We start from the raw sequence: 12,364 nt of genomic DNA, 5'->3' as shown, positions 1-12,364 counted from the left end.
GGCGGCCGCCGACAGCGCCCGCAGCAGCTCCGGGAAGCAGAGCCGGTCGACGTCCGCGAGGAAGCGCGCCGTCTGCGGCCCGGGACCGACGAGGTCCGCGACGGCGACGACCTCGGCGAGCCGGAGCAGCGGCTGCTCGAGGTCCGCCGCGACGTCCCGCTCCGCGCGGAGGTAGGCGCCGTAGGGCTCGAGCGCCAGGAAGGCGGCGCACCGCCGGTCCATCTCGGCCTTGGTCGTGCGCATCGCCCAGAGCGCCGCGAGGCGCAGGGCCTCCCAGGGCGTCCACGCGTGGGCCTCGGCAAGCCGCGCGGCGTCCGGCGGGTCCGCGGCCGCCTTCCCGGCGGCGCGCTTCGGGCTGCCGGCCTTCCCGACGGAGCGCGTCGGGCTGCCGGCCGCGGGCGTCGCGAGGAGGGCCGCGGCCTGCGCGGCTCCGAAGACGTCCGCGACCGCGGCGCCGCAGCCGGACGCGGCCCGGTGGCGCGCGACGGCGGCCGCGAAGGACGCGTCGTCGCCGTGGGCGCCGAGGAGCATCGCGTGCGGCAGGGCGTCGGCCCAGACGACGTCGAGGGGCTGCAGGTGCGACTTCAGGTAGGCCCACGTGCGCGCCGTCGGCGCGCGGACGATGGCGACTGCCGCGTGGTAGACGGTCCTCCGGAGGACGAGCGCGCTCGCGGCGGAGCCGCAGGCGTCGCGGAAGGCCGCGGCGTCGAAGGGCTCGAGGTTCTGGACCGCCGCGACGAGGCCGTAGAAGCGCTCGCTCGTCGACGCGGACCGCGCGAGCGCGGCGACGGCGGCGAACGCGGCGACGAGCGCGACGGAGAAGACCTGCTCCTGGAGCCGGCTCGGCGTCGTGTCGCCGAGCGCGATGCCCGCGTAGACGACGCAGCAGGCGAGGTAGCCGCAGCAGGCGAGGGAGATGGCGCGGTGCGACTCGCGGACGATCGGCTCGTACTTGGCGGAGAGGAAGACCTTGAAGAGGAGGAAGAGCTGGCAGCACGCGACGCGCATCCCGGGCTTGTGCGGGAACCTACGCACGACGGCGACGACAGTTCATTGGTTTCCCACGCAACATCTCTCGAACGTCGTCGCGGCCACGGGACGCCGCTTCCCGCGCGAAGACCGTCAGGCCGCAGAGCAGGAGGCGCTCGAAGATGTCGACGAACTCGACCCAGTAGAACTGGCCGCTGTACTTCGTCGCGAGGCCCGCGAGGGGGGCGTCGCGCGCGGCGAGCTGCGACGGCGTCGCCGCCTCGCCCCGCCGGTTCGCCCAGAGCCGCAGGAGCAGCGCGAGGGGCACGCCGAAGACGTAGATCGCGAGCGCGAGCGACATATAGACGTAGGCGCGGCGGTAGGCCCCGCTCTCGCACGACACGCCGTAGTCGACGGCGAGCACGCGCCGCGACCGGCCGGGCGCGAGCTCGAAGGGGCCGTCGCAGCGGAAGTGGTCGAAGATGAAGACCTGCCGCGCGATGACGGCGTTGCTTCGTGTTCCCACCCCAAATCTCTCGAAAATCGTCGCGGGACGCCGATGGAGACGCACAAGGACACATGACAGAGCAGGAAGACGGCGACGTAGGCCGCGAGGTACGCGTCGACGAGGTCCTCGAGGTCGCGGCCCCGGAGCGCCGCGTGCGCCGCGCCGGCGACCGCGACGGCGACGAGGACCGCGGCGGGCGCCGCCGTCACGGCGACGACCTTGGCGTAGTAGCTGAAGAGGTCGCAGGGCGTGAAGACGAGCCCCTTGGCCCACTCGAGCGTGACGACGTCCAGCGCCGACAGCACGAGGCTGAACGGCGCCGGCGGGTCGAGGCCCTCGATGCGGAAGAAGACGGCGTTCGACTGCGCCGTGTACCAGAGCGTGAGGAGCGTCGTGAGCCACCAATCCTTCTTCTTCCAGCGCACGCGGGCCGCGTAGGGCCGCGCGACGTAGGCGGCCGCCGCGGCCGCCGCGAGCCCGACGCCCAGGGCCGCGAGCTTGACGCGCGACGACCCGCAGGCGGCGCACGCGCCGCCGGGCCCGAGGTAGAACCCCGCCTCGCATTCGTTGCAGCGGATGCCCTCGGAGTGGTCGTCGCAGAGGTCGTCGCCGCCGAGGGCCGCGCCCCCCGGGCAGTTGCCGCGGCGGACGCACGCCTCGACCTCGACGGACGCGACGGAGCCGCGCCAGTAGCCCGCTTCGACGACGATCGTCTCCGCGGTGTGCCCGAGTTCGTCGCATGCACTGCCGTCAGGGCAGGCCCGGCAGCAGGCCGCGCACTGGGCGCCGTCCTCGTGCGAGTTGCTCTCCAAGAAAGCAGAGTGCCAGTCGTCGGACCAGTACGAGCCGGCGACCTGGGCAGCAAAAGGGTGATTCAACGTCGCTTCAACTTGAGTGTTCCGCGCGTGCGCGTCACGAGAAAAGCGCCCACGCGTCGAGACCGCTCCGAGAGATGATCGCTCGTCCAAAAATCAGCCGAAACGAGTGGAAATCGGCCGAGAAAGGAGCCTTTGAAGTTGGGAATTTCGCTCTCTTTTGCTGCCCTGCCGGCGACGCAGCCGTCGCAGTAGGACGACGCCGACGTCGTCGCGACGAGCGGGTAGGGGCACGCGAGGCAGCTCGCCGACGCCGCGGCGTAGCTGTACGTGCCCTGGCCGCAGGTCCCGGCCTCGCAGGTCGCGGCGGCGCAGGCCGCGCACAGCGACGCGCCGCTCGCCGCGGACGCGCCCGCGGGGCAGTCCGCGCAGCCGTCGTTCGCCGTGCCGTTGCTGTACCTCCCGGACTCGCAGGAGACGCACGCGACGCCGTCGGTCGTGTGGAGCCCCGGGCCGCACGGGAGGCACGTGAGGCCCAGGGACGAGTACCAGCCGGCGTCGCAGTCGACGCACACCTTCGCCCCGTCCGCGTCGAGCGTCTGGTACTGGCCCTCGAGGCAATAGCCGCAGCTATCAGACCCGAGGCCAGATTTCCTTCCGCTCTCGCAGTCGGTGCAGACCGCCGCGCCGCCCTCGCTGAACGTGTTCACGGGGCACACGGCGCAGGAGTCGGCGCCCGTGCCGTTGGAGAACTTGCCCGCCACGCACGATTCACATTTCGCCCCGGACCGGTCCGGCGAGTAGGTCCCGGGCTCGCAGAGGACGTGCGTTGGCGCAGACGTCGGCGCAGACGTGGGGGTCGAGGTCGGCGTCGATGTCGGCCGCGGAGACATCGTCGGAGCGGCCGTGGCGCAATCGTTCTCGTACCACGCGACCACGTCGTCGTCCCAGGCGGCCGCCAAGACGTCCACGTCGCCGTCGCCGTCGACGTCGACGGCGAAGACGCTCTGGCCGTCCCTCTCACTCGAGATGATCTTTTCGTCAAACGATTCGGACCCGTCGTTCTCGTACCACGCGACCGTGTCGTCGTTCTCGGACGTCGACAGCGCGTCGACGTCGCCGTCGCTGTCCACGTCGATCGCAAAGGCGGAGTAGACACCGTCCGCCGCGTTAGTGATGACGCGCTCGGTGAAGGACTGGGAGCCGTCGTTCTCGTACCACGCGACCATGTCGTAGTAGAAGGCCGCCGACAGCGCGTCCACGTCGCCGTCGCCGTCGACGTCGATCGCGTAGACCTCCATGGGATCCCCATACTCAGTGAGCGTCGCGATGATGTGCTCGCCGAAGGACTGAGAGCCGTCGTTCTCGTACCACGCGACCGTGTCGTCGGTGCTGGAGGCCGAGAGCGCGTCGACGTCGCCGTCGCCGTCGACGTCGATCGCGTACGCGCCTCGGACTCCATCCGCCAGCGCCGTGATGACGCGCTCCGTAAAAGATTGCGAGCCGTCGTTCTCCTGCCACGCGACCGTGTCGTCACCTCCCGCGCACGAGAGCACGTCGACGTCGCCGTCGCCGTCGACGTCGATCGCGTACGCGCATCGGGCTCCATTCACCGACGTCGCGATCTCACGCTCAGTGAAGGACTCGGACCCGTCGTTCTCGTACCAGTCGACCGTGTTGTCGTAGTAGGCCGCCGAGAGCGCGTCGACGTCGCCGTCGCCGTCCACGTCGATCGCAAAGACGTAGTAGGCACCGTTCATAGCGTTCGTGATGACGCGCTCGGTGAAGGACTGGGAGCCGTCGTTCTCGTACCACGCGACCGCGTCGTCCTTGAAGTTTGCGGAGAGCACGTCCACGTCGCCGTCGCCGTCGACGTCGATCGCGTAGACGCTTTCGGCGCCGTCCGCCGTGTCGGCGACGACGCGCTCGAGGAACGGGAAGCGGTCGCATTGCGTCGTCGGCCGCGGCGTCACGGTCGGCGTCACCGTCGGCGCGGCCGTCACGCAGTAATGTTCGTACCAGGCGACCCTCTCCTCCGTCCAATCCGCCGAGAGGACGTCGACGTCGCCGTCGCCGTCCACGTCGATCGCGAAGACCGAGTAGGCCTCGCCCGCCAGCGTCGTGAGGACGCGCTCGGTAAACAGCTGAGACCCGTCGTTCTCGTACCACGCGACCGTGTAGTCGTCGTAGGACGCGACCGGCATGTCCACGTCGCCGTCGCCGTCGACGTCGATCGCGAAGACGGAGAAGGGGCCGTCGGCGAGGGTCGTGACGACGTGCTCCGTGAAGGACTCGGCTCCGTCGTTCTCGTACCACGCGACCGTGTCCCCGCCTCTGTCCGCCGAGAGCGCGTCGAGGTCCCCGTCGCCGTCGACGTCGATCGCGTAGACGCTCTTGGGTGCGTCCGCGAACGCCGTGATGACGCGTCCGGTGAACGACTGGGAGCCGTCGTTCTCGTACCACGCGACCGTGTCGTCGTTGTCGCACGTCGACAGCGCATCGACGTCGCCGTCGCCGTCGACATCGATCGCGAAGAGGCCGCGGGCTCCGTTCGCCAGCGTCGTGATGGCGCGCTGCGCAAAAGACTGGGACCCGTCGTTCTCGTACCACGCGACCGTGTCGTCGTTGAAGGACGTCGAGAGCGCGTCGACGTCGCCGTCGCCGTCGACGTCGATCGCGTAGACCTTGAAGGGAAAATCCAAAGCGGCCGTGATGGCGCGCTGCGCGAAAGACTGGGACCCGTCGTTCTCGTACCACGCGATCGTGTCGCCTTCCTGGGTCGCCGAGAGCGCGTCGACGTCGCCGTCGCCGTCGACGTCGATCGCAAAGACGCTGACGGGGGCATCCACAAGGTACGTGATAATGCGCTCGGCGAAGGACTCGCGCGCGTCGTTCTCGTACCACGAGACCGTGTCGTCGCGCGAGGACGACGACAGGACGTCGACGTCGCCGTCGCCGTCGACGTCGATCGCGTACACGTTGCTGTCGCTCTTGTAGACCGAGTTCCAGTAGGGGACGGCTTGCGTCATCTCGTCGATGATGTGCTCGACGAAGGCGACGCCGCGTGTGCAGGAGGATGCCGGCGCGCCCGAGAGGACGCGGTCGGCGGTGATTTGCGCAGCCGCGCGCAGCGCTATCCACAGGACCGCGACGACCCGCGCGCAGCGCATCGCGGGAATACCACCGGAGGGCTGCTGCGGGCGAGCGTCAAATCTGCGCACTCATGCTGCGGCGCGGCAGCCTCGGGGATCTTCAAGCTTAAGTATGTTGGTTGAACGAGGTGTTGAACCCTCCAAAACCCTCGCAGGCCGCTCCGACAACGCCGACCGGCCCGGAGAGCCCCGGGCCCGACGCCGCTCGTGGGCACGCAGCGGCGCTCGCGATTAGCCCGAGCGGGAGGAGGGGCGGGGAGAGGACGGAGCGGGGGCCGCCTACCGGTACTCGCCCGTCTCGAAGTCGATGGTGTCGTGGATGCTCTCGTCGTCGTAGAGCCAGGACCGGAACTCGTGGAGCTGCGCGTGCTCCTCGTCGGAGCGGAGCTCCGCGGCCCGGCCGCTCTCGTAGAGCGAGCCGAGGTCCGTCCACGCGCTCTCGCGGAGCCGCATGCGGAAGAGCTCGCGGTCCGTCGCCTCGGTGACGGGCCCGTCGAAGGCGCCGTGGAGCCCCTTCTTCCCGTTCCACTGGTCGCAGTGGTCCCAGGAAAAGGTGTCGAAGACGAAGGGCAGCGACGGGTTCTGGGGGTTGAACATCTCGTTGAGGTCCGCGTTCGTCAGGTAGCTGTGCTTGTGCTGCTTCGCGGCGCCGGCGATGTGGGCCTGGATGTCCGGCGACCGCTCGTAGTCCATGAGGTTCCAGAAGGGGAGCATGGAGTAGGCCTGCTTGGACCAGGAGCACGTCGTCACGGGGTTGTTCTTGATCTGCGGCCGCCACCGGCCCCACTGCTCCATGGTCTCCTCGATGTTGTCGTTGTTCTGCCACATCTTCGTGATGCGCGCGTAGTGCCAGAGGCGCTCCCAGGCGCCGTGGGACGCCCAGAAGACGGGGTCCGCGGGGCTGCCCAAAATCGCCGTCATCGGCCCCATCTTGGGGAAGTACGCGAAGAGCTTCGTGAACCAGATGATGAGCTGCGTCGTGTCGCCCTGGGAGAGGCCGTCGAAGAGCTGGACCTTGCCGTCGTAGACCGTCGGCCAGTCGTCGTCGTAGTCCGTGATCGTCGCCGCGGACGTGCCCGTCGCGTCGTAGAGCTTGTTCAACAACTTGATCTTGTCGAGGACGTGGTAGGCGTACTCGATGGACAGCTCCTCGCCCTCCTCGAGGGGGATGCGCACCTTGTCGATGGTGCAGGTGCAGAGGTGGTCCACGTGCGTGACCGTCGTCGTCGCCTGCGCCGCCGCGGCCGTCGAGTTGCCCGAGGCCTGGGACGCGGCCGCGTCGTCGCCCGCGTCGTCGTCGGACGACGACGACCCCTTCTTCGACGTCGCCGCGTCGTCGTCGCCGTCGTCGTCGCTCTTCTTGCTCGCGACGCCGAGGCCGTGGTTCGCCGACTCGACGTGCTTCATGGGCCGGAGCTCGTTCTGGGCGCCGAGGCGGCGCGAGCCGTCGTCGTCGCCGCCGTCGTCGTCGAAGGTGTAGGTCGGCATGTTGCCCGCGTTGTTCTCGTTCTCGATGATGAGGTCGCAGCGGTGCGGGCAGCGGATGTCGCCCCACTGGGACCCCCAGCCTTTCAAACCGGGCACGAGGACGCCGTGCGAGTAGTTCTTCTGGACGCTGTAGGCGTAGCGCATCAGGATGCCCAGGTCGGTCATGATGTCCTCGGCGTAGGACGTGACGTTCGGGTTGCGGTCGATGAGCGTCTTGATGTCCGCGAACTTGCAGTCCCACGCGCCGCCGATCAGGGGGTGGAGCTCCGCGTGGTAGTAGGTCTCGACCTGGTTGCGGAACTCCCACATGTTCGTCGCGTTGAGCACCTTGTGGAGCTTCGTGCACGTCGGGAGCGGCGCCGTCGTCGGCAGCCCGCACATGGACGCCGCGCGCGTCAGGTAAGGCGTCTTGTCGGGCGAGAAGTTGTCGACGACGTAGCCCCAGGGCGAGTGCTCCGGCGAGGACCAGTTCGTGCCCAGGGGCGTGTTCGGCAGGAGGCCCGTGTCGACGATGAAGGGCGCGACGGGCGGGAAGACGCCGAACATGTCGTCGGAGAAGATCGGCGAGTGCTCCGTCCACCGGTTGCCGTACTTCTCCGCGTCGATGGTGTACTCCCAGTAGTGGGCGGCGACGGACGAGTGGACGCTCTGGAGCGCCATCTCGAACTCGCGCGTGAAGGCCGCGTGGGCCGTGAGGAAGACGGACGACGTGTGCCACGGCGAGCAGCCCTCGATGGACATGGCCGCGAGGTGCTTCTTGTTGAGGTACTCGTAGTTGCGGAAGTTAGCGCCGTACATGGCCTTGCCCTCGGGCATGCTCAGCGTGTAGATCTGCTTGAGCGCCTCGAAGTAGAGGCCGCGGTCCGCGTCGTTCAGCTTCCGGAGCTCGCGGCGGACGTACTTGCAGATGATCTCCTCCTTGAGCCAGCGCTCGCCGTGGGAGCCCGACGTTTCTACCAGGTGGAGGTTGTAGAAGCGGCCCGGGTAGGAGAAGGAGTGGGTCAGGGTCTCGCCCTTGACGCCGCGGACGACCATCTCGCTCTCCTTGCCCTCCATGCCGGGCAGCTCGAGCGTCCAGGTGTACTCCGCGTCCTTGACGCGGTGCACGGGCTGAAGCACCGTGGATCGGAAGGGCTCCACGAGGTAGTCCCAGGGGTAGTAGCCCATGGACTCGGGCGCGCTGTAGTCGTAGACGAGCTCGAACTTGAGCGGCAGCGCTTTCGGCTTCGTGCCGTTGCTGTACGTGTAGCCCGTCTTCGCCGCCGCGGGGTCGACGTAGTCGTCGCCGTCGTCGGCCTCCGTGACGCGCGTCGGGTCGTCGTCGCTCGCGACGCCGTCGACGCTCTCGCCGTTGTCGCCGCCGTCCGCGGCGTCGCCGCCTTCCGCGGCCGCGGCGTCGTCCGTCGTCAAAGCGGGCGGGTCCATGACGGCGCCCGTCGCCGCGGCGTCGTCGCCGGACCGCCCGTAGCCGCCCTCGTAGCGCGCCTTCCGCGTCGCGAGGTCGCTAAAGGCCGTCACGGGGCCGTCGTAGGGCAGGCGCGTCGCCGCGAAGACGACGAGCGCGGCGCCGGCGACGACGGCGTAGGCGAAGCGCGCCGACGGCTTGCGCGCGTCGGCCTTGCTCGTCTCCAGCGCCGGCGCCTCGCCGCCCTCGACGGCCTCGGGGGTGGACCCGTAGCCGGCGGACGACATCGTCCTCGGGCTGCCCGTCTCAGTCTCTCGATTACGACGCGTCGAATTTGGCGCGGATGCGAGATACCATATATCGTCAACATGCACATCAACGTTTTAGGACGAGCGTCGCCTCGATGAGCACGGCGTCGAGCCCGTCGGACTCGAGGAGGGCGAGCGCCTCGGCCGCCGTGTTGAGGATGGGCCGGCCCTTCGTGTTGAAGGACGTGTTGATGAGCACGGCCCAGCCCGTGCGCCGCGCGACGGCCGCGAGGAGCGCGTGGAGCCAGGGCTCGTCGGCCGGCGCGACGACCTGGGGCCGCGCCGTGCCGTCGAAGTGGTGGATGCCCGGCAGCGCCGCCGCGGCCGCCGCCGTGAGCCGCGGCGCGAAGGACATGTAGGGCGACTCCGGGAGGGTCTCGAAGACGTCGCGCGCGGCCTCGCGCGCGACGACGGGCGCCGTCGGCCGCCACCACTCGCGGTGCTTGACGGCGTTGAGCCGGTCCTTGGACCCCGGCCGCGACGGGTCCGCGAGGAGCGACCGGTGGCCCAGCGCCCGGGGCCCGAACTCCATCGCCCCCCGGACGACGCCGACGACCTTGCCCGCGGCGAGCAGGTCCGCGAGCGCCTCGACGCCGACGTCCTCCCGCACGTCGACGCCGCGCGCCCCGGCGCGCGCGTCGACGCCGCGCACGAGGCCCGCCCGCACGAGGTCCGCGGCGTCGTCGGCGCCGCGCGGCCCCGCGTCCGCCGACGTCGCTTCCTCCGTCGCGAAGCCGCTCACGAGGCCGGCCTCGACGAGGTCCGCCAGGTCGTCGGACGCCGCCCGGGCGGGCGCGGCCGACCCGCCCCGCGCGGCGCCGCGCCGCGCGAGCTCGGCGACGAGGCGCGGCGCGGCCGCGGCGTCGAAGAGCGGCGGGCCCGCGTACCTGTGCCGAAACCAAATCTTCAACCCGACTTCAATGTGAGCGTATTCGAATGTTTGGACACAAGTTCCGGCTGGGCTTCGAGAACTCGACGAGAGCGATCGATCCGTCCAAAAATCAGCCGAATCGACTTTGATTTGACCGAGCTAGAGAATTCTCAAGTTTGGTCAGGACCACCCAAACCAGTGGTTGGTTTCGGCACAGCGGCGTACTGGAGCCCCCTCGGCCGCTCCCGGGGCACGGCCACGTGCCAGGCCGCGCCGACGGCGAGGCCGCAGTCGTTGGGCGCCAGCGGCACGACGACGCGCGTCGCCAACCGCCGCTCGAGGTGCGAGTTCGCGAGCACGTTCAGCGCGCAGCCGCCCGACAGCGCGAGACCGTCGAACGCGTCGGAGCCGCCCGCGTCGCGGAGCAGGCCCGCGACGATGTCCCCGTTCATGGCCTCGAAGGTCCGCTGGAGCGTCGCCGCGAGGTCGCGGAAGTAGGCCGCGTCCCGCTCGCCGGGGAACAGCTTCAGCACGTCGTCCGCGACCATGTCCCGGAGCCCGCCGGCCTCCTTAAAGGCGAAGGGCGACGCCAGGCCGTTGGCCCGGAGCACGTCGAGGCCCGCCGAGTCGAGGAGGAACGTCACGGGCACGTGGCTCGACCAGTCCTCGTACAAAGCCCGCATGGCCGCGTCCCACTCGGCGCGCGGCGCGCCGAGCCCCGCCTGGGCAGGACAAGGGTGATTCAACGTCGCTTCAACGTGAGTGTTCCGCGCGCGCGCGTTACGAAAAACACATCCACGCTTCGAGGCCGTTCCGAAAGATGATCGCTCGTCCAAAAATCAGCCGAAACGAGTGGAAAACGGCCGAGATATGAGGCTTTGAAGTTGGGAATTTCGCTCTCTTGTCCTGCCCCGAGTCCCGCGTAGCCCATGGCCTTGCCCGCGTTCGAGAAGATCTTCGGCCGGCCGAGCGCCTCCGAGGCGCGCAGCCACGCGGCCGAGAAGGCCTCGAGGCCGCCCGTGACCTCGTCGAGCAATACGGCGACGAGCTCGTAGGCCATGCCGAACGACGCGGAAGGCGCCGCGAGCCGCTCGAGGAGCGGCGCGCCGGGCGGCCGCCGCGGGTCGTAGGGGCTCGACCCGCGGAAGGCGAAGACCTGCGAGTCCGACACGTAGACGAGCGGCGCATGGAGCGGCGAGTCGATGAGCGCGAGCAGCGCGTGCGCGTCGTAGTGGTTCGCGTAGCACCAGACGGCGCCGAAGGCGCTCCCGGGCCCGGCGAAGACGTCGTAGGCCACGGTCGCGTCCGACGCGGCGACGACGCGCCGGTCGCAGCACATGTGGTTCTCCGCGTAGGCCACGTAGTCGACGTCGGCCGGCTTGAGGCCCGCGCGCGCGAGCACCGCGGTCGCGTGCGCCGCGAGCGACGCGCGCAGGGCGGCCGGGTCCTGGTAGTCGGGCATGTAGTGGCGGTCGCCCGTGACGCGCTCGAGCTCCAGGACCTCGCGGACGGCGCCGTCGACCGTCAGCGCGAGGTGCGCGTCGTGGCCCAGGAACAGGCCTGGGCGGGGAAAGGGCGATTCAACGTCGCTTCGATGCGAGTGTTCCACGCGTTCCAGAGAAAGCGTCCACGCTTCGAGAACCCTCCGAGAGCTGATCACTCGTCCAAACATCAGCCGAAACGAGTGGAAAACGGCCGAGCGAGGAGCCTTTGAAGTTCCGCACCCTTTTCCCGCCCGGGAACAGGCCGAGCGCGACGCCGCCGTCCGCGTAGGGCGGCAGGGCCACCTCGAAGTCGAAGGCGATGCGCTCCTCCGCGTGGGGCTCGAGCCAGGCGGCGAAGCTGTAGCGCCCCTCGGCCATGCCCCACGTGAGCACGAGCCCGTCGACGCCTTCCGAAGGCCGGCAGTCGCGGAGCAGCTCCTCGCCGCCGGCCGCGCGCACGGCGTGGCAGTAGGCGACGCCCGGCAGGGGCGCCGCGATGCGGGGGCAGTGGTGCACGAGGCGGTCGCTCCGGAGCCACACGGAGCCCGGGAAGAGGCACTCGACGGAGAGATCGCGGAGGTCGCTGTGCGGCGCTCCGGCGCCGCCGCCGCGGCAGCTCTCCGCGAAGCCGCCCGCCGCCGCGCCGAGCCGCTTCACGACGCAGGCGCGGTCCCGCGGCGCGCAGCCCGGCTGGTGATGTTCTCGTGCTGCTGGGCCACGAAGGCCTCGAGGCCGCCGCGCGAGAAGCAGCCCTCGATCGACACGTCGATGGGCAGCGCTTCGCCGTCGAGCTCGAACTCGACGAGCGCGGCGCGCGCGAGCGCGAGGCACGAGAGCGCTGCGCGCGCCTTCATTTTAGTATGTCGGATCCACTGCTCCTTGGACCATAACCAAAAGCGCCATCGAGCCCTCGACAGGGCTGCTTTTATGCGGGATTCAAGCAGCCTTCAAGAACTCGATATTTTACCTCTCCTAGAGCTCAGCGCAAAAGGCGAGGTGCCTGCGATGGAGAGGAAGGAGAGCTTCGTCCCAAAGAAGATGAAGAAGCGCGCGCTAGCTCCGAGCGACGCGCCGTCGTCGTCGCGCGTGCCGAGCGACGCGCCGAGCGACGCGCCCGCGCGCAAGAAGCAGAAACGGCGGCGGCACAAGCACAAGGCCGCCGACGCCCCGGTCGCAAGCGGCGAGCGCTTCACGTGCCGGAGCGGCGCGGTCGACCTCGCCGAGGGCCTGGTCCTCCACCGCGACGCCGTCACGGAGGCCGAGGAGCGCGAGCTCGTCGCCTTCGTCCGGGCGCAGTGCGACGCGGGCCGGCGCGGCGAGCTCCGGAAGCCGACGTACCTCCGCGCGTCCGGCGGGCGGAGGTA

The sequence above is a fragment of the Aureococcus anophagefferens genome (assembly GCF_000186865.1).
Source record: "Aureococcus anophagefferens unplaced genomic scaffold AURANscaffold_8, whole genome shotgun sequence".
Lineage (NCBI taxonomy): Eukaryota > Pelagophyceae > Pelagomonadales > Pelagomonadaceae > Aureococcus > Aureococcus anophagefferens.
Note: the sequence above shows the minus strand (reverse complement) of the source record.